The sequence below is a fragment of the Tamandua tetradactyla genome, chromosome 9 (genome assembly GCF_023851605.1).
Source record: "Tamandua tetradactyla isolate mTamTet1 chromosome 9, mTamTet1.pri, whole genome shotgun sequence".
In the NCBI taxonomy this organism is placed as follows: Eukaryota; Metazoa; Chordata; class Mammalia; order Pilosa; family Myrmecophagidae; genus Tamandua; species Tamandua tetradactyla.
In genome coordinates this window covers 27,819,188-27,840,873 of record NC_135335.1, presented here as the reverse complement: position 1 = coordinate 27,840,873, position 21,686 = coordinate 27,819,188, and the positions used below count along the sequence as shown (strand labels likewise).

At 38.6% G+C, this 21,686-nt stretch overlaps 1 long non-coding RNA gene across 2 annotated transcripts in view; it reads right to left on the bottom strand.

The window, feature by feature from the left end:
• LOC143646878 (uncharacterized) overlaps positions 1 to 20,537 on the bottom strand; it is an 82,883-nt gene extending 62,346 nt beyond the window's left edge. For both annotated transcript variants that reach the window (XR_013157697.1, XR_013157698.1), the window contains exon 1: positions 20,148 to 20,537. This is a non-coding gene — a long non-coding RNA (uncharacterized LOC143646878). The remainder of the gene's footprint in view (positions 1 to 20,147) is intronic.
• Positions 20,538 to 21,686: the final 1,149 nt, after the last annotated feature.

Here is a 21,686-nt window from a genome sequence, read left to right as displayed (position 1 = left end):
AACCTGTACAAACCAACAAGATCTCACATCCTATTCAAGACTCCATGCACTTATGGTACTGAAGTAAACTGACCACACATGTTAAATTAGACGTGCTACCTAAATATAAATTTTGTACCAAATAAACATCTCTCCCTTTGGTCTCACAGAGGTTGGAGTTTGAAAATATGGGCCATATCATCCTTTACCCACTATGCGGCTTTACCTTAGTCCTATCCAGATCGGCTTCATTCTTATCTCTAGATGAAGTCTGATCACTGTTTTTTTTAAACAGCTGCAGAATGGGGTAGTGCTGATGCTTCAATGTTCTAAATCTGAGTCTCAGGAGTCACATAAATGGCTGATGTTTCAGGGAATGACTAGGTTATATACAAACAGGTCAGTATCTGAGAATACAGAAATATCAGTTACAACTCCTAAATATATATTACTGATTATTCTAGTTTGCTAACTGCCGGATATACCAGCAATATACCAGAAATGGAATGGTATTTAAAGGGAATTTAATAAGTTGCAAGTTTACAGTTCTAAGACCAAGAAAAATGTCCCAATTAAAACAAGTCTATAGAAATGTCCACTCTAAGGCATCCGGGGAAAGATATCTTGGTTCAAGAAGGCCGATGAAGTTCAGAGTTTCTCTCTCTAGTGAGACAGTACATAGCAAACAGTCAGGGAGTCTCTCTCATCTGGAAAGGCACATGGAAAACACAGCATCATCTGCTCGCTTTCTCTCCTGGCTTCCTGTTTCATGAAGCTCCCTGGAGAGGCATTTTCCTTCTTCATCTCCAAAGGTCGCTGGCTGGTGGACTCTCTACTTCTTGTGGCTATGTCATTCTCTGCGCTCTCAGAATCTCTCGTGTTCTCCAAAATGTTTCCTCTTTTATAGGATTCCAGTAAACTAATCAAGACCCACCCAAATGGGTGGAGACACACCTCCACCTAATCCAGCTTAACGACCACTCTTGACTAAATTACATATTCAGGGAGATGATCTAATTACAGTTTCAAACATACAATATTGAATAGGGATCAGAAGAAATGGCTGCCTTCACAAAATGGGATTAGGATTAAAACATGGCTTTTCTAGGGTACATACATCCTTTCAAACCAGCACACTGATGTAAGAGCTTACAATTTAGGAACCCTTACAGTAAGCCCCAACTTGATAATGTTCTCAACTTCAATTCTCTAAATTTGTTATAATAGTTAATCCACAAGTGAGACATGATATGTGTTTACTTGTTTCTGACATTTTATTCAACATACTGTCTTCAAGGTTCATTCACCTAGTTGTAGTGTCACAGCTTCATTCCTTCTAGCAGCCTCTCAGTAGTGTGTTGTATGTCAACACCTCACTTTCCCCTTCCATTCTTCAGTTGGTGTATACTTTAGGCTATTTCCATCTATTGTGAATTTTGAACTTTGCGAATTGCAAACACCAGTATGCAAGGGTCTATTCATGTCCCCACTCTCTGTTCCTCCAGGTATATACTTAGCCACAGGGTTGCAAGATCAGATGGCAACCCCACCTTAGGTTTCTGTGGAATGACTGCTCTCCAGAGGAGCTACACCTCTCAGCTTCTCTACCAACAGTGAATAGGTACATCTCTTTCTCCACATTTTCTGTAGCATTTGTTTCTCTTTGTTCATTTTTAAAACAATTTTATTTGAACATCATACAGTCCAACCTGAGTAAACAGACATGCCTTTGCCACTATAATCTATATAAAGACATTTCCTTTTCCTTACATAGAATCCCCCCCATGCTCTCCGCTTCTTGACATTTACTTTTGGCACAATGCCTTTGTTACCTTCAGAAGGAAGCATATTACAATGCTACTATTGAGTATAGATCCTAGCTTGCATTGACTGTATCTTTTTCTATATAACATCCATTTCTCAGCACCTTGCAATGCTGACATTCATTTGTTCTCCCTCATGCAAAAACATTTTTATATTTGTACATTTAATCACCATTGTTCTCTAGGCATTCCTAAGTCACACCATCTCAGTCTTTATTCTCTGTATTTCCTTCTGGCTTCATATGTGTCCCCAGCCCTTAGCTCTCAACCATACTCACATTCAGCTTCTTACAGTGTACTTATATTACTGCACTACAATCAGGTAGTACTGTGCTATCCATTTCTGAATTTTTACAATCAGTCCTGTGCACAAGCTATATTCCTTCAGCACCAAATGCTTAACCTCGACCCTCTTTCTATCGCCTGATAACCTGTTCTTTCTTTTCTGACTAACTTCACTCAGCATAATGTCCTCAAGATTCATCCATGTTGTTACATGCTTCATAACTGATTGATTTTTTAAAAAATAAATTTTTAATACTTGCCGCTATATGGGTGAAAGTTGGAAATATTTTGGTAAGTGAAAGAAACCAGTCATGGTTTACCATATAATTTGTGATGAATTTCATATTAAAGCTAAGCATAGGGAAACCTATAGAGAGACAGTAGATTATTTCCTAATTAGGGCTAGATGGGAGGTGGAATGATAGAAAGGTGTTAAGTAGAGAATATGCTGTTTCCTTTTAAAGTGATGAAAGCATTCAAATATTGACTGGTAATGGTGGCATGTATTTGTGAATTTAACAAAAACCATTGAATTACATTTTTTAACTGGGTGAACTTTATGGTATGATTTATATAACAAAACGATTAATAAAAGATCAATTGTTTCCTGTGGAGAACAAAAGAGGTAAGAGGTAGGAATTATAAAAGAGCCAGTGAAAACTTTTAGATCCCTCTGGTTTGTGGTGATGATTACAAGTATGTACATATATATATATATATATATATATATATATATGAACAATTATCAAATTGTACATTTAAATATGTGAAAATTATATCAATTATAATTCAATAATGCTACTAGGAACACGCAGATAGATCAACAGAATGAAGAGATAAACAGATTGATAATGACCTCTGAAATGCCAGATTCCTTTATATAATCTGCCACAACACTGGCTGTGTCTGCATTCTCTACATAGACACTTGAGTACAGAAAAATCACACAATGTTTTTATTACAAAAAGGGATGCCGCAAATTGCATTAGGCATGTCCCACTCTGTTTTGGAGCTGATTCAAGGGAGGTGCTGGGTCCAGAGTTGGGGAGCACAAGCTAAACACTGGGGCTCATTTTCATCAGAAATATGTCTTTGAGCATATTATTCAGCCCTTTCACGCTTCCATGTGAAATTTTACATCTGTAAAATGAAGGTAACACTGCCATCTCATTGACATGGTTTCTGCATATATGCATAAATGAAATAAGATCATGGGTTCTACGTGTTTAATCTAGCACTTTCATATTGTCCCAAATGGTATCACTGCCCTTCAACTCCCCCAGGTCACTCATATCTCCTCTGGGCAAATCCCTCTCCCAAATCTTGAACTCTATAGCTTGCTATATAGTAGGAGGTCTTGCAAAGAGGGTCCCTCCCTTTGCTGATGCAAACCAGCTCAGCTCTGAATCTACAGCTAGCTCTGGGAGAGATGCCCCAAACCCAGGAATCCCAAGGGTTACCATTTGGTGATCAGAACCAAACACAGATGAATCAAGCATTTCCATGTCACCATTTAAAAGGACATTTTATGGGGAACCAGAGACATTGAGTGAGCTGATATAGGTGACAGAAACAGTGCATATGTGTGGCATTTTTCTGAACAGGATGCCTTTGTGTTTGTAGGTATCCAGCAGGTGGACTCCGGGAGAGAATTCATACAGACAGGGGGTCTGCAAGACTCTCCTTGGCAGCCTCTGGATGTACCTGTAATAACTATAACATGACATGACCAGGGTCCCCAGGCTCCAGGAAAGGGCCAGAGTGTTTCATTCATTAGTAATGCTGCCACTACTCAGACCTGTGAAGGGCTGATTCACCATATCAGAGGCTTTACAAGGAACACACCATGTCTGCAGATGGACACTGAAAGCTGAGGACATGGCTGTGTATTGCTGAGTAAGACACAGTGAAGGGACCAAAGTGTGAGCACAAACACAAATCTCCCCTACAGAATGGACTCCTGAGGATGCTTAGAAACAGTAGCTTCAGGATCAGCTGCAGACAGTGGCAAGGAAGGGGTATCTTTTGTTATCTGGAGTTTCCTCTATGGGTCTTTATTTCCCTTTCTCTCTCAGTGAACACTTGTTCTGACCAGTGATCGGTATCCCTGAGGAAGCCTACACAGGCCAGCAGCTGAGAGCAGAGTCAAAAGCTCTGATGTCCGTGGTCTCGGCTGGAACCAAGGGAAGCCTGGCAAGGGGCTGCAGATGCTCGCCAGCTACAATAGTCATATGGACCACAACTGTAGCTTAGCCATCCATGGCCAGGATGCCTGCCAAAGACAGTTCCACTGTCACCAACAACCTGAATGTGCAAGACCAGGCAAGATATACTATGGAATCTACAGTACAAGGAAGGCAGAAGGAGTTCAGGTCCTCAGCTCCCAGCAGGACCAGAAGACTGACTCAAGGGGCTCTCCGGACCAATGATTTCAGAGGTCAGGAACACAGACAAGCATAGGGAGAGCTCAGGGGCCAGAACAGGGACAGATGCATGGGGAGCTCAGGATCACAAGTGGAGTAGAGAGGTCCAGGGGCAGGTTCAGGGGAAGGATAAGGGAGTTTCTTCCTAAGACCTTCCTTTTCAGCTTTAGGTGAAGGTTCAGGTAAGTCAGGTTTTGATTTTGGAGTGTAAATTAGAATGGAAGTTCAGTGGAATTTCATTAAAGCACCCCTATTTGGATAATTTCATTGATAAATAAAAGCTATAAACTTACCTGAAACAAACAATATGCACGGAATTTCATCCACCTGATTTAATACATCCAAAGGCCTAACTCACAATGAATGTGCTAAACAGGTAGATGTGGAAATATCTTGACGATAGAAAATGCTGTTCAATTTTCAGCACAGTATCCTCACAGTGACAAAAATTTATTGCACATTTTCCCCCCTGCACTTCCTCTCTGAATGCCTCAAGTACCAGGTCCTAATCCTACACAGGGTGGAGGAAGTGACACCAGTATTTTCTCAGTCACTTTAGCAGCATCCATGTCTTATTTTTTTTTCACACAAAAGTATAAACACTTGTGCAGGAAACTATGTTCTAGCAATTACAAAACATACAGGGCATGATTCAAAAAGAAGAACAGAGCAGAGAACTTGGGAATCCTGAGGATGGGATAAGCATTGGGAGAGTTGAGGACCCTTATGATCTCCATTCTAGATCAGAGCTGACGTAAGATATGGCTGCATGGGGCTCTCCAGATATGCACTTAAAAGTAGGAGCTGATTTTTTTTTTTTAATCAGTCTTCAGTGTTACAATATTGATTTGACATCACGGCATACCAATACCATACAAACCCTCCTGGAGAGTCATCAATTCTGTTCCACTAATATCCAGGTGGTAGTATACACAGGCCCATTTTAGAGGTGAGGAATCACAGAGAAGAATCCAGTGATCTCTCCAGGCCATGCAGCTCTTAAGGGCTGAGTTTGCATGTGACCCCAGGTCTGTGGTCTATGGGGCATCTTGATCTGTACAATATGTATTGTCCCACCATTCTCCCAGGTGGTGCTGAGAATAATGTTAGTCTGAAGAAAGTGGGTGTGTGCATTACAGAACATGTTTACGACAGAGGAAATAGAGTGGCCATATTAGGCATTTCCCTATTTCTGATGGTTTCTCACGAGATTTGGGTTGAATTTTGAACAATTAAAGCTCTCTCTCTCTCTCTGAGGACTGGCAGTTCTCCTGATCTGGAACTCTAGGTCCCTGTACTCTCAACAGTAAGAGGGCCATCCCTGGATCAGTTTTCTTGTTCCAAGCTTCTGTAGTAGAATTGAGACCTCCCCTCGACCATTAATTAGTGCTGTATACCTGGGGTCTCCCTCATGCAAATGACAGTTATTTTCCAAATTATATTTAAGAGTCTACAGAAATATCTCCATATTCTGTGGTAGATTTTCCAGGAGTCACCGCAGGTAGCCCACAAATCTGGAGATTCTTCAGCTTAGTTACTGCTTCTTCCTGTGGGTGGGGTCAAAGTTTCCAAAATAGGCAACTCTATGAAGTGTCTGATATTTGTCACTATTGATAATATAAACATATTATCTGTCATCCAATGTCCTGTCACAGGTACAACTGGTGGAAAGTGTTCCAGGAGTGATGATGCCTTCAAAGACCCTGTCCTTCCCATGCACTTGCTGTGGTTTCTCTATTACAACTATTGGAAACTACTGGTACTGGCAGCCATGAGAAAAGGAGCTACAGTATAGAGGGAAACAGGTTTTTCTGGAATCACAAAATACAACCTGTCTTTCCTGAACTGTGGCCCCATCTCCAGAGACAAGTCCAATAAGCAGTTTTCCCTGTGGCTGAGCTCCATTACTCCAAGAAAACAGCCATTCATCAATGCACAAAAACACACTGAGAAAAAGGTGGTGGGAGTTCAGACACAGATCTCCCACTCAGAGTGTGCATTAAGGACCTATCAAGCACAGGGATCTAGAAGCAGGGGAAAGTGCAGAGAAGGAAAGAAATGTTTCCTTCCAGAGTTTTGGGTTTCCCTTGAAACTCTGATTCAATAGATTCAATAATAATCTGATTCAAGAGATTCAATAATCTGATTTAATAGATTCCCGTTAGACTTTTCCATTCATTTATGTAATAATTTTAAATATTAGCTAAGTGCTTCTCCCAGAATATCCAAGCTGTGGGGTTTGGAAATGTTTAAACAAATGCATTCAAATATATTAATGTAAATATAGGTATACACATAATTTGCCCAATCTCTCCTATCAGGCTGAATTTAACTCTGCACTAGCAGGAAGTAAAGACTTCTGCAGACACTGAAGTGCTGGGGCACTGAAGATATGCCGAAACACACACAGCAAACATTGGGAGCCTTACTGTTTCATGGTACTTAATCTCTGTTCTATAGTTAGGTGACCAATAAGTTAACTGAAAACAAAATCTAGAGCCTACACAAAAGAAAGACTATAGACCTTACAATATTATTCCAGAAAAATTACTAAACAATGTGCAAACACAAATGAAACAACAAAAAACTTATCAAAAAGAAATCCTGGTTTGGTAAGGGGTTGATTTCCAGATCCATACTTTATATGTGTCCAGAGACATTTAAAGAAACAGGAATGTAAGACCCATATAAAGGGAAATTGGGGGAAAAAAAGGGTATTCATTCAAAATTGTACATGAAGAATCCAAGCTGTTGGACTCACTGGTCTCCACCTTAAATTAGCCATTATAAATACGTTCGAACAACTAAAGGATATCATGTACAATGTACTAAAAGAAAGTAAAAGACCAAGTAGTGGATACCAAGAAATAGATGTATATTATAAAAAGAATCAATGAAAAAAAGGGAACAAACTAATAATTCTGAAACTGAAAAATGCTCAACAACTGAAATAGGTAAAAATATTATAGGTATCATGTACATATATAGGCACTCAAAAGAATCATTATACATGGAGACAGGTCAATTCAGACTATTCAGTATGAGGAATAGAAGGAAAATAGAATTAAGATAAATAGAACCTTAGATACTCATGGGACACTATCAAGGGCAACATTTATATATTTCCATTTCATTTACTGCATCTTATTTAGGGAGCTCCAACAAAGAAAAAATGAGGAGAAATAATTGCTGAAAATATTTAAAATCTGATTAAATTACACCCAAGTAACATGAAAAACTCCAAGTACCACATCCTCAAAGAGCAGATAACCTAGATACATTATAGTCAAACTGTCAAAAAACAAAATGGAAACAGTCTTCAAGGCAGCAAAAGAAAATGCTTCATAATGAACAAGTGTTCTTCAAAAAAGATGAACAGCTGACTTTTTATAGGGATCCTTGGAACCAGAAGACAGTAGAGTGTCATATTAAAGCTATAGGGGCAAGCAGTTAGCAAAGAATTCTATTTTCCTCAAGGATGAAATATAAAATTTGAATATTCCCATATGAGCAAACATGAGATAATTTCTTTAACAGAAATTCCCTATTTCATGAAATAATAAAAGAATAATTCAAGCTAAAATGAAAGTACATTAAACAGTAACTGGAATTCCAAAAGACTCGCTCATATTTGAATTAGAAGACAGCATAAATCAATAATTACAAAGCTTTGCCAATTAGTTTAAAGATGAAATTAGTATGAAAATAGTGACAAAAACAAGGGGAATGGACTTAAAAATGCAGAACTATTTTTTGTATACTATTGAATATGAATGTTTCAATCTGAACTAGAGTAAATTTAGATAATTTTAAACAGTAAGAAAACTACTAACAAAATAATTTTAATGAATGTAAAGCAAAAAAAAACTATAGCCAACAATCTTAGGAATTTAAAACATTTTGTATAGTTTATATTCATGTATCTATCATTATAAAATCATCAATTTTCATTTTCATATTTTTCTAAATAACAAGCTAGTAATTATGTTAACTTTATTGTGATCATTATCATGGTTTTAACATCAAAATCTAGGGTGGAAGGAAGAACACTTAATTTATTTGTTGGATAATATTTTTCATACCTCTTCCCATCCATAATTTTGTCACAATATGTAATGTACTGTGTAAGACTGTATTGTGTATAAAATGTGATGAGTATGATTTTGTTCTAAAGTGTAGAAATACACACATTTTATTCAGTAATTTCATGATGTTTTGCACATGAAATTTCTAAGATTGCACCCTGGTTCTACAAAATTAATCTTAAGGCTCTAGGCAGAACAGTACTACATATATAAGAAATTATGGTACTAGAGCTGGAAATAAGAAAGCTACTCATTCCTCAGAGATGAAAGTATTGCCAGTCTCACCAAAGAAACCAAGAGAGTCTATTGACAAAATCTATTGAAATTAATGAAAGGACTTAGAATGATCACTGGAATATGTCAACACGTGATTATCTTGTATTTTTATAACTTATCAGGTAAATTTATTACATATAAGACACATTTGTCATTACCAAAAAAAAGAATGTCTTGAAAAATATTCAATACTTGGAGGATCATTATGTGAATCATAACAAGTAGTGCCTAAGAATCTGAAGCATACTACATTAAATTAATGTAAAACATGTTATTGAGCTGGGTTCAAGACATTTCTAATGAATTTTCAAAATCATTTCATGAAACTTGAAAAGCTGTTTCTGCAAATAATGGGAACATGCAGAGCACACAAAACAAGCTACCTGGGGACAAAACAAGGAAAAGAAAATAAGTGCAGGAAGCAGAGGGAGGAGTTCAAAAGGGGGTTGGGAAGGTGGGTGGAAGGAGGACCCTGAAATATCATTGACCTCTAGCTGGTAGTATGCAGATGCATCTTCTTATGTTTCAGGAGAGGACATGAATCAATCTTGTGCTTGTGCCACACCCCATGCTTTCTGATCTTTCTCTTGACTGATCTCTCCTGCTATGGTTGGAGGGGACCAGTGGTCAGTGAATACAGAACCCAGGTCCACACTGAATCCCAGGGGAGGCGTGTCAGTATATCTAGAAGATATATTATGACAGAAACACAAACTAAAACCCATCCCTCAACAGCAGCAGCCCCATATCCAAAGCCATGGTCAAGGACCAATTATTCATGAAGCTGAGTTCTGTAACCGTTGAAGACACGATTATGTATTACTGTGCAAGGGACACAGTGAAAGGAAGTCAGGATGAGTACAGACACAAATCTCCCTAGCAGGGCAAAGGAGGGGGCTGGGCTGCAGGGGTACTCACAACCACCAGGGGGTGCTCAGGGCCATTCCCAAGGGCAAGTGCAGAGGGCTGGGAAGGAGTTTCCTGGCTTTACTTGGCGTTCCCCTTCTTGCTCCATAACCTGTAACCCCCAGAAAACTGCCATCTCTTCTAGTAGTATTAATGATGTATCCAAGATTTAAACTCAGAAGAGGTTTTGTTACTACTGTATTTTTAAAAACATACATACACATATCTTATGAATATGCCTGCAAATGTGAACAAAATTTATTTCCCAACTCTGTGAAGGTATTTCACTAAACTTTACTGTTCTGAGAATATGCAGGTAAATAATCCACTCATGTCCTTCATGTCCTAAGGGGCAGGAGGAGGATATGGGAAAAACTGGCCCTAGGTGCAGCTTCCAAGTGTCTCACTTTTTCCCCTCCTTATTATGTGGCATCAAAGACCAGTACTCTGCTCTTATATTAAGGACCCTATAAATTCTATTACATATAATGCCATCATTGTGCCACACACAGAGGTTCTCATTATATATAGATGTATAAAATAAAATAGCAGATTCAAAATGTGTTTTCTTATCCAAAGAGCATTCCTGATGCCACTTGATATCCTTCTTTTAATTTAGCAAGCATGTACCAATCATTTTACACATATTATTTTTCCTTAAAATTCTCAAATAATTTCTTTAAATGTATTATCAAGTTCCTCATTGCAGTTTTTGGTGACACAGTTAAGGTAATCAGAAATAACTTGTCACACTCCTCATCTTTTCTACACAGCCACAGGCTTCCAAAAGCAGAATTTACCCGATGGTCGTCAAAGGGAGAGAGGCAAGACCAACACAGGTATGTGCTTGGACCTCACATTTCCACCCTGGGAACTTGAACATGTCTCCAAGTACCTCAGGCCCAAAACGGGAGGAATTTGGTCTATGACAAACAGTCTCATTTTTGCCCTCCAGCTCTCAACTTCTCTTTCAAATAAGATCCCCAAATAATCACATAAGATGACTCTTAGTTAATGCTCCTCCAGCTTTACTATCAACACCTTTTATGGGAGCACACCTGAGCCTCACTGCTGATCACTATGGCACTTTCCCTTCATCCTGCTTGCCTTAAAGTCACTGCCAAATGCAAGCAATGGTTGGTGACCCACTTGCCATGGCTAGCCTTGACTCTGTTCTCATTTGAATTCGATTTATTGCTGTAGAACCAACTCTACCCTACAAGAAACAGAGGAAAAGATGGATAAGGGCAGGAGAGGGGCGCAGGACTCCAGAGGAAAACACACATCCAGGCTCTGCAGCTGACCAGATGTGGATGAGTGGGCACGTGGCAGACCTCCCAAGAGGCTCCTTACAGCCTCTGAAAGCTGAAGTCTCATGGATATTTTGGAGGCAATGCTTTTGAAGACCATGGAAGTGCAGATACCCTCTATAGGTGAATCCTGCTAAGACTTTGCCATAGCATCCACACACCTGGGTGGATGTCTGCTGACCTAAGTCCTCCAGCACTGTGTGCCACACTTGCCCAGCAGATTGAATTTGTTGTTTTGGTCCAACTTACAGAGGTTTATATCCAGCACCTGCCTATCTTCTGCATCATCGTTTTGGGATCCATGGAGCTTGTGATCTTCATACTCCATGGAAAGTCTAGTTGAGAACAGCTTGTCTTCTTGACACATTTTCTTTTTCTGGTGACTGCCTCCACTGTCCACCATGTGTGGTGGAAGCATCTCCACTGGCTCCTTCCTTTCAGGTTCAAAATCAGGAGCTCTGGAGTCCTGGATACTGGCCGGGATGGCATGTCTCTTCTGGGTGGAGGCCAAGGCTGGACCTTCAAAAAGTGGGGAATTCCTACTTTGATTTTGGTGGTGTTGAAGTCACTGTGCCCTGAGGAAACAGGGGTGGTCTTCCTTCTTTTCATGCCAAATAGAAGCTTTGCAGACAGTCTACTGACCTGACCTGGCCCTCTGGAGGCCACTTGCTTTCTGTGTATTTCTGAATATTCTCAGATCATTGACTGGAGATGCCAACTGAGGTGGTTGAGGATTTGCAGAGACACTATGCTTTACCTTACTGTCTGGGAAAGGACTGGTGCAATTGTTCAGATAACTGAAGGCTGAGAATTCCAGATAATTCAGGGAAGATCTCCAGGTGGAATCTCTTATACCCCAGGAAAAGATAGGTGGCCATCACCTCTTACTCCATTGGTCCATTAGAGAGTTTTGGATTTCCTTTGTGTGTAAAGTAAGAAAACAATCCTATCAGTGTGCTGGGGACCCTCGTCCTTAGGGGAATAGGTCTACATAAGGCTTTGGTTTCTCACCCTCATGACCCACCTTCATCCAGGATTTGCTCCAAAGTTCTTCTCTTGTGTGGACAGAGAATGAGGTATTTCTTGAGCAGGTTTTCACACTCCATGACCATGGAAAAGGAAAAATGGTCTTCTCTGTTTGGTACCTGCTCCCAATGACTCTGGCATTCTGTACATCAAAAGACAGAGATCTACTAACCATTTTACAGATGATGACTCTAAGGCTCCACATGTCCATCACAGATCAATCATAGTCTCGGTCCTAGAAGTGCTGCCAGTCAGCATAAGGGAGACTGCCACAGTTAAAATTCATAGCTTTAAACAAGTTTGCAATCTAAATGTTCATGTAACCTTCCAATTGCAGATTTTCTACTTTTAAGACTCCATGAACATTATACTTCTAGTAACTGCACAACAGACACTATTGGGAAGAATCTGTCTCAGGTCTCCTTTTCTTTCATATTGCCCTGACCCATGAGCTAATCAAACGCCTCCCATGCACTTGCATACTGCAAGACAAGGTATTGGGCTTTCTGACTAGTAACATATAATGGTTCCACTTTCCCCACATCCTCACCAACATTTTGCATTTTCTTGTTTTGTTTTTTCAGGACACCAGTTCTAGCACTTGAGAAATGATATGTTACTGTGGTTTTAATATGCATTTCCCTAATGACTAACGATATCAAATATCTTGTAAAGCACCTTTTGAAGTACACATGTTTTAGTTTTGATCAAGTCTTGTTTATCGACATCTTCTTTTGCTCTTTGTGGTTTTGATATCACATCCATTGGTAAATAGAAGGTCACTGAGATTTATTTTATTGTTTAAATGCAATTTTATTGATATATATTGTATATTCACATACCATATACTCATCCAAAGTGTACAATCAGTGGTTCACAGTATCATGATATAGCTGTGCATTCATCATCACAATAGATTTTTTTTTTAACTAGAGAATCAAATCCGGGTCTCCAGCATGGCAGGTGAGAATGCTGCCACTAAGCCACAATCGCCCACAATAGATTTTTTAACATTTTCATTACACCAAAAAAAAAAGAATAAAAGAAAAGACAAAAGTAAAATAGAATACCAAAAATACCTTCTAATCCCCAAAGCCCACTCTATTATTTTATGTCTTTTTTTTCCCTACTTATCTGTCCATACAATGAATAAAGGCAGTGTCAGTCACAAGGTTTTCACAGTCACATGTTCACACCTTAAAAGCCTATGGTTCAATCAAGAATCAAGGTTATTGAATCATATTTCAACAGTTTCAGGTATTTCGGTCTAGTTACTCCAATACATCAAAACTAAAAAGGGAAATCTATATATTGCATAAGAATAAGCTCCAGAATGAGTTCTCGATCCTATTTGAAATCTCTCAGCCACCGAAACTTTATTTTGTTTCATTTCTAGTCCTCCTTTTGGTCAAGAAGTCTTTCTCAATCCCAAAATACCAGGGCCAGGTTCATCTCTGAGAGTCATGTCCCACACTGCCAGAAAACTTACACCTCTGGGAGACATGTACTTTGCAGGCAAGAGGGCAGAAGAGTTCACCTGTCATCTGCAGGTGACCTAGAGAGAGGCCACAAATGAGCAGCAAGAGAGATTCTCTAGGGGTGACTGTTAGGTATACTCATAAGTAGTTTAGCTTCTCCTTTGCAGAAGTGAGTTTCATAAGGAAAGACCCAAGATTGAGAACCTGGCCCATCAAACTGGCAGTCCCCAATGATTGCAAGAATATCAGGCCTTAACTCTGGGAGTTAAGGTTAATAACACAAGTTATCAGGGGCTAGAAATGGAGTAGATATTGGGCATTTGGTGCTGCAGGAATACAGATTGTGCAATAGAACTGATTGTAAACATTCAGAAATGGATGGCACAATTCTATCTAATGGTAGCACAATAATATTAGTACACTGAATGAAGGTGAATGTGAGTATGGTTGCGGGAGAAGGGCTGGGGGCATGTATGACACCAGAAGGAAAGATAGAGGATAAAGGCCGAAATGGAGTAACTTAGGAATGCTAAGAGTGGACAATGATGGTGGTTAACTATACAAATAAAAGAATACTTTTACATGAGGGAGAGCAAATGAATGTCAACATGACAAGGTGTTAAAAACGGGAAAGTATATAGGAAAAAGTACAGGCAATGGAGCTAGAGTCTACAATCAACAGTAACATTGTAATGTGTTTCCAAGGAATGTAACAAAGGCAATATGCCAAACCTAAATGTCAACAAGTGGAGGATATGTACCCTAACAACAAAGCCCGGAAAAGACTCACAAGAAAAAACATACAAACCAATATCCTTTACGAACACAGGTTCAAAAAAATCTTTAAGAAAAATTAAGAAACCAAATTCAACAACATATAAAAAGAATGACAAAATATGACTAGGATTTATCTCAGGAATGCAAGGTTGATTTAATAATTAAAAATAAATTAAGGTAATGAACACCATATTAATAAGCTAAGGAAGAAACACCACAGGATCATCTCAACAGATGCAGAAAAGGCATCTGAAAAATTCAACATCCTCTCATGACAATAAACAACAATGATGGCACAGCAGCCAAGATTTATTGAGTACCAACTCCATATCAGTCTGTGCAAGTAATTTTATTTAGGTAAATTGCCTTGAAATCTTGCAGGTAAAAAATGTCAATTACAACTTGAATCAAGACTTTGATTTACACACAAGTGTGTGTAAATACATAAAATAATAAGTGGGCAGACTTCATCCTGGAATTTGATTTAAATAGTAGTACTTTAATAACACAAACAGTTCATAATTAGTTTGTTTGATTTTTTATCAATTCACTGAAGTATAAGCAAAAAATGCACTCCTATCACCTGTAATGCCAAACATTTAAGATGTCAAATATTTGAGTACTGTAGTTCCAAATAACTAAAACATCCCTGGATAATCTACAAAAGAAAAAAATCAAACAAAACAAAAATAACTTGCTATTTCCTAGCGCTATTTCCATAGACACAGCCTGAGGCATGGGGAAAAACCTCCATATCCAGAGAAAATGTAAAAATTCACCTTAAATTAATACAAAGATTATGGCTCCAAAATTAAGAGGCAGTTAACTAAAAATAAAAATATACACACCAATATTATTGTCAAATTAATATATTTATAATTTTCTAGGACATTTATATAGCAACTGCAGTTAAATTCCCCTTTCACTAACAGTTTCTAACTCATGCATGCATGGCTCCAAAACATGGATAAAAATAAATAAAAATGAATTCTTTAACTATCCACCCAATATGAATGTCCCCATACTTCATGAAAAGGGCAATTTGACATATGAAAATCAAGCCTTATTATGTTACAAAACTGTTAGACTCCCTGTATTACATAGGCCATTTCTTTAAAAGTAAAACATAAAATCACTGGTATATTTTACAGAAGGAAAACTTATGCATGTGGCATCATCTGTGCTAATTTCCATGTTCACTGATTTCAAGATATAGTGCTACTGTAGCTAAAGTAGATTAGGTCAGTTAGCTATTTTTGAGAAGTTGAAAACAGAATCATCATACCTAAATTACTATGACCAATTTTACATATCTAACTTACCTACGAACCAAGAGTTATATGATGATTTCAGAGTTTAAGACAGCCATCATTTAGGCATAATATTTACCTTAGACTAATAAATATTAACTCAAAATAAAACCACAAAAGTAACAAAATGCTTCTCTGTTAAATCTTAAGTCTCTTCAGGTACATATACTAAATTCCAAAGTATATGAACTAGATGGAATACAAAGCTATTTCAAACTTGTTAGAAATATGATAAGCAATCAAAAGATAAATATTTGAACTTAAATACTTTCAGATGTTTCTGAACATAAAAATAAATATATGCAAATGTGTCTTTATACTTAAAAATGCATAAACATGATATATTCCACAACTACTGACATTTATTTTTACACACATAATGAATTAAATATAAATAAACATTCTTAATCCATACTTAACACACACCTAAGCGCAAGAGTCTAGCAGTAACAGTGTACCTGACACATTACACATGCTCAATTGAACTGAAGAAAAATTTCCTAAAATATATACTTAGACTAGATTTTATTCATATGGAACATTCAATCCAAAGGCTTCCCTGTACACAGCTACTAAAAGCTATGTACTTTCTCCCGAGTAACAGCAATGCTTTCCCAAGCAGGCATATAAAATACAGACTGAATACACTGCCACGTTTCCCAGTTTAGAACAGATTTCACTGGTTTCAAGAATTGTACTTATTAATCTCAAAGCACAGACGTCAGTCAGTAATGAGTTTCTTGGGGCTTGAACATGCTGTTAATTTCCATAACTAAATGTGCTTGGTCATACAATTCAAAGAGGGCGGTGACCAGATGGGAAAGAGGAGAGATGCTCCAAAAATTATAATCCTAGTGCACAGTAACTACGTTTCTACTGTAGCAAGAACTGAGACTCTACAAGAGAACAGAAAACCATTTTACATAAAATGCTTTTAACAGAGTCTCTCTCTCAAAAAAAAAAAACCTTTCAAAATGATGCTTACATTCTAAATGTCTTTTAAAATCATGAGATCAGGTCATAACTTAGAAAACAATACTCAATTTTGGATTATCTAATTTTAGTAATTAAAACTTTTTTAATTTTATGACTGTATAACAAAATAAAAAGTGGTAGGTAACAAATCTAATTGGGTTACAGCTTCTGGAACCATTTTTTTGAATGCCACTTTCATCTTCCAGAAATATCATAATGAGTCCTAAATAATACAATTTCCCCTTTGGTGAAATGGCAATGACAGCAGTAAATACTTTCAGTTGGCATATTCTTTGGGAATGGGTTATTAAATAAAGATTATTTGTAAAATGAGACAAAGAGATAGTATTTTCCAAATTTGCTAATAGGGGTACTAGCAATCAAGAAAGTAAAAAATGATCTGAGTAAATCATTAGTCAAGAAGGAGAATACCTTTTGATTAACACAATATAGAATGCTTTTGTCTTTAGGAAACTAGCCTGTACTAAAACACATGCACTTTTGATATTCTACCAAACTTTCAGGGAATAGTCTTAATCTTACACAAAATCTACCACAGTACAGAAAAGGTAGGAACACTCCAATTAAATCTATGCTGCAAAAATAAATCAGATATAATAATGAGCCAAGTGGAAGCAAGGATAATTACTATCCCATTCATGAACAGAGATGTAAAATTCCCAACAAAATAATATCAAATTGCATCCAGGAATATATAAAACCTGCTTTAAAACCCAGGAAAACAAGCTTTCTTACTGTTAAAAAATAAATTAATTAATATAATTCTTTACAATAACAAATTGAAGGGAGAAAAACAAGATCTCCTATACAGATGCAGAAAAGCATTTGATGAAAGTTAACATTTATTAAAAATCTCAAAGCATGAAGAGAACACATTAAAAGGACATAGAATACAACCCGAAGTAGTTGGTCAAATGTGGAACAACTTACGCACCAAAACAAATAATGAGAACAACGCAGTATACTGAAATAAAATGAAATGACAATGAGTCCATAGAGATTAGATAGATAGAGGGGCAGAGAGAATATTTGATGAGGAATGGAATATTACATAGTCTCAATGTACCTCCCTATAAAATTATAAAAAAAAAAAAGAGTAATTCCACCCTGGAGAACCTTAATAGACACCAATTCAAATGAAGTGACCAGTTATAATCAGTAAAGGAAAAAACTGAAATCACAATCCACCAGATAGGGGGTGATGGAAAGATTTCGAATTTCATTCGTGACATTGCTGCTGAAGAATGTGTATTTGGATTTGATCATGTAAAAGTGTCACAGACACAAGCTGAGAGACATTCTACAAAATAATTGGCCTGTGATCTTCAAAAATGTCACGATTCGGAATACCAAGAAAAGACTAGGTCTTCCAGGTTGCGCTGGTTTGAAAGGATGTGTGTCCCCTAGAAAAGCCATGTTTTAATCCTAATCCCACTTTGTAAAGGCAGCTGTTTCTTCTAATCCCTATTCAGTATTGTATGTTTGAAACTGTAATTAGATCATCTCCCTGGAGATGTGATGTTATCGAGAGTGGTTGTTAAACTTGATTAGGTGACAACACGTCTCCACCAATTCGGGTGGGTCTTGATTAGTTTCTGAAGTCCTATAAAAGAGGTAACATTCTGGAGAACAAAAGAGATTCAGAGAGAGCAGAGAATGTTGCAGCACCATGAAGCCAGCTTAGCGACCTCTGGAGATGAAGAAGGAAAATGCCTCCCGGGGAGCTTCATGAAACAGGAAGCCAGGAGAAGAAGCTAGCAGATGATGCCATGTTCGCCATGTGCCCTTCCAGATGAAAGAGGAGCCTGACCGTGTTCACCACGTGCCTTTCCAGATGAGAGAAAAACTCTGATTGTGTTCGCCATGTGCCTTCTCACTTGAGAGAGAAACCCTGAACTTCACTGGCCTTCTTGAACTAAGGGATCTTTCCCTGGATGCCTTCAATTGGACATTTCTATAGACTTGTTTTAATTGGGACATTTTCTTGGCCTTAGAACTGTAAACTAGCAACTCATTAAATTCCCCCCCTTTTAAAAGCCATTCCATTTCTGGTATATTACATTCTGGCAGCTAGCAAACTAGAACACAGATTGAAGGAGACAAATTAATGATGATAACAAGCAACAAAATCTGCTTCTGAATTGGTTGGCTCCTTTTGCTATAAACTGAATTTTTGAGCTAATGAGTGAAATGTGAAGGTTTGAGGGCTAGCTGGTAGTACTGTATCGATGCTAATTTCTTGATTTTGATGTTTATATTGATGTTTATATTGCAGTTATGTAGAAGAACATCCTTGTTCACAGGAAATATAAACTATTTTAGTAATGAGGATACAAGAGGTGAGCAACTTTAAAATGCTTCAAGGAAGAAAAAGCTCTTGCAAATATGCTATAAATTTAATACATTTTTTCAAGTTAAAAAAGAAAAGAAACTTCAACTAGGAAGAAAAGGGAATCTTTAACAACATTGCTGGAAATTAGACAAGTATACAAATCGGAGGAGTTTCAAAAGTGTCGTATATTACTACTAGCAATTTCTTTTCATCAAAAAACACTCAAAGGAAAGTGAAAAGCAAATCATAAAGTGGGACATGATATTTACAGTACTGACAAAGCATCAGTATCTAGACTATATGAAGAACTATGCTTTAAAAAAGACAACGCAGGAGAAAAACAGGAAAAAGACATGAAAAAAGCATGTCCCAAAAAAGGAAACACGAAGTACCTATAAGCATGCCAAAGGTGCTCAGTTTTACTAAGAACAAAAGAAACCCTTCGAGGCCAGGATCTGGCTGGGCCATTGTTCTGGGGTATCCCTAACTGCCAGTCTTTTCTTCTGAACTGGGAGCTGCTGCAGAGGGGATACATCCTGTCCAAGGAGCCACAGAACAGAACTCTGCCCGTGGTTATCAGGCTTCTGAGCTCCTCTCTTGGGGCTCACTTTCCACTCACTGCTGGGCAGGGGTCCTGCCTGCACAGGCAGGGAGAAAGGTCTGGGGTCTCTTCCTTTCCGGGCTGCATTCTCATGCACGATGCTAATCCATTGGCCTCCACGCCCAGTCTTCTAAGGTAGCGATAACTGCCCACCTGGCTCCAGCTCCACAAGATTTCCACCTTTTTGCTCTTATGGCAAAAACTCTTTCCTATCATATTAGATGGATCTCAGGAGGACGAAGAGATAAATATCCCATGGACCAGATGGCCACCACGCTGGGCCTTTTAAAAACAGTTCAGAGACTAGGGGGGCTGGCACTGCTGCAGGCCCAGCACCATGGAGTGGTTTCACAGGCCCCGACAACCGTGTTGAAGTTCTACCTATGTGTTTCATCGAACCTACGATGCCATCAGTTTTAAGCTGCACTACTGTTTCCTGAGTCACCAGAAAAGAGAAAACGCTGCCAATTCAGCAAGAACACACCATTTATTGTGACACATTCGACTTGTTAAAAATGTTAATATACAAAGAAAACGCACCTTAAAACCCGTGAAACGTGGCGGTTCTTTCCTCATTTTTCTCACCTTGACAATTTAGGGAGAAGACCTTTCGAGGCTGAGTATATTCCCACAGCCCGGTAAAGGGTCAGTGGCGCGGAGCGAGCGTGAGTGAGAGGACACCGGAAGTGCGTGCCTTCTTCCTTCACGTCGCGGGAATAAAGTCCTATTATCGCGAGACTTCCGTTCCCCGGGCGCTTCCGCAACAGCTCGGTGGGTATGAGAACGCCAAGGGAGCCGCATCCTAGGGCGCGCAACTCGGCGGGGATGGACGCAAGATGGCGACGGCAACCGTAGTCCTGGTGAGTCCGCTTTCCCGCGGTCCTCCGATCGGCTGGAGGGAGCGGGTCGCTGACCCGGCCTTTGGGGCGGAGGGTTTCCCAGGGACGCGGCGGCCGCCACCCGGGCTCGCGTGAGCCTACGCGGCCCTTGGTCGCAGCGGGAACGTGAGTGCGCTGGCAGCACCTGCCGGTGAGTACCACGTAAAAGTTTTTAATGATAACATTTTATTTTAAATCAGTGAAAACCAACTTTCTGAAGATGTCCTCGTTCTAATAATAATGCAGTAAGATATCCAAAAGATGGTATGTAGTTAGAAAATTGTGGGTAATCTCTCGCTTATTCTAGGTGATTGAAGGAACTTTTGTTCTCTTGAATTGCTAGTTCAGTTCTTCCTTAGGGTTCTTATTGATTTGCATACGTTTTTCTCATTTGGTAAAAATGTTCCAAAGGGGAGTTAACTTTTATTTTGAACCCATGGGAGGGTTATCTTTGAATGTACTAACTCATTTTTTCTCACAAAACATTACATAGGAGGTAGTCATAATTATTGTTCACGTTGACAGATGAGAAATCTTAGGCAAAGAGAGGATAAGCAATATGAAAAATCCTGCCAGTTAACAAGTGTTGCCACGTAGAGTTATTTCAGGGAGTCTCGGGATCAGAGGTTATAAGCTTAAGTAATACATAGTTTCTTTTACAGAGGTTATAAGCTTAAGTAATACATAGTTTCTTTTACTGTTCCACTTCACAGAGTTGAAAATGAGAGCGTTAGACAGGCCAGGTGGAAATTCTCCCCTGTGGATTAAACCCTCAACATTCCAGCAGATTATCCTGCTCTGACTTTCCAAATGAATAGGTTGTGAAAGAGTTAGTAAACAAACAGTATGTTCTCTTTTAATATCTGGGACTTGCATTTCATTTACCTCAACAATTCCAATTTTGAAAGATACTAACATCCTGGATCTATGAGATAGAGTCCTCATTTGTTTGAGGTCAGGTGTGATGTTGCCTGGGAATGGGGCCATGCAGAGCACCTGCGTCATTCTGTGTTCCGACCTTCAGTGAATTTCTCCACATCCATCCCTGCACTTGTAGTTTTGTTTTGTTTTTGATGAAGGCCATTGTAGTAGGTGTGGAATATTTTTTCATTGTAGTTTTGATTTCCATATCCCTGACAGCTAGTGAAATTGAGCATCTTTTCCTAAGCTTTTTAGCCATTTGCATTTCCTCTTTGGAAAA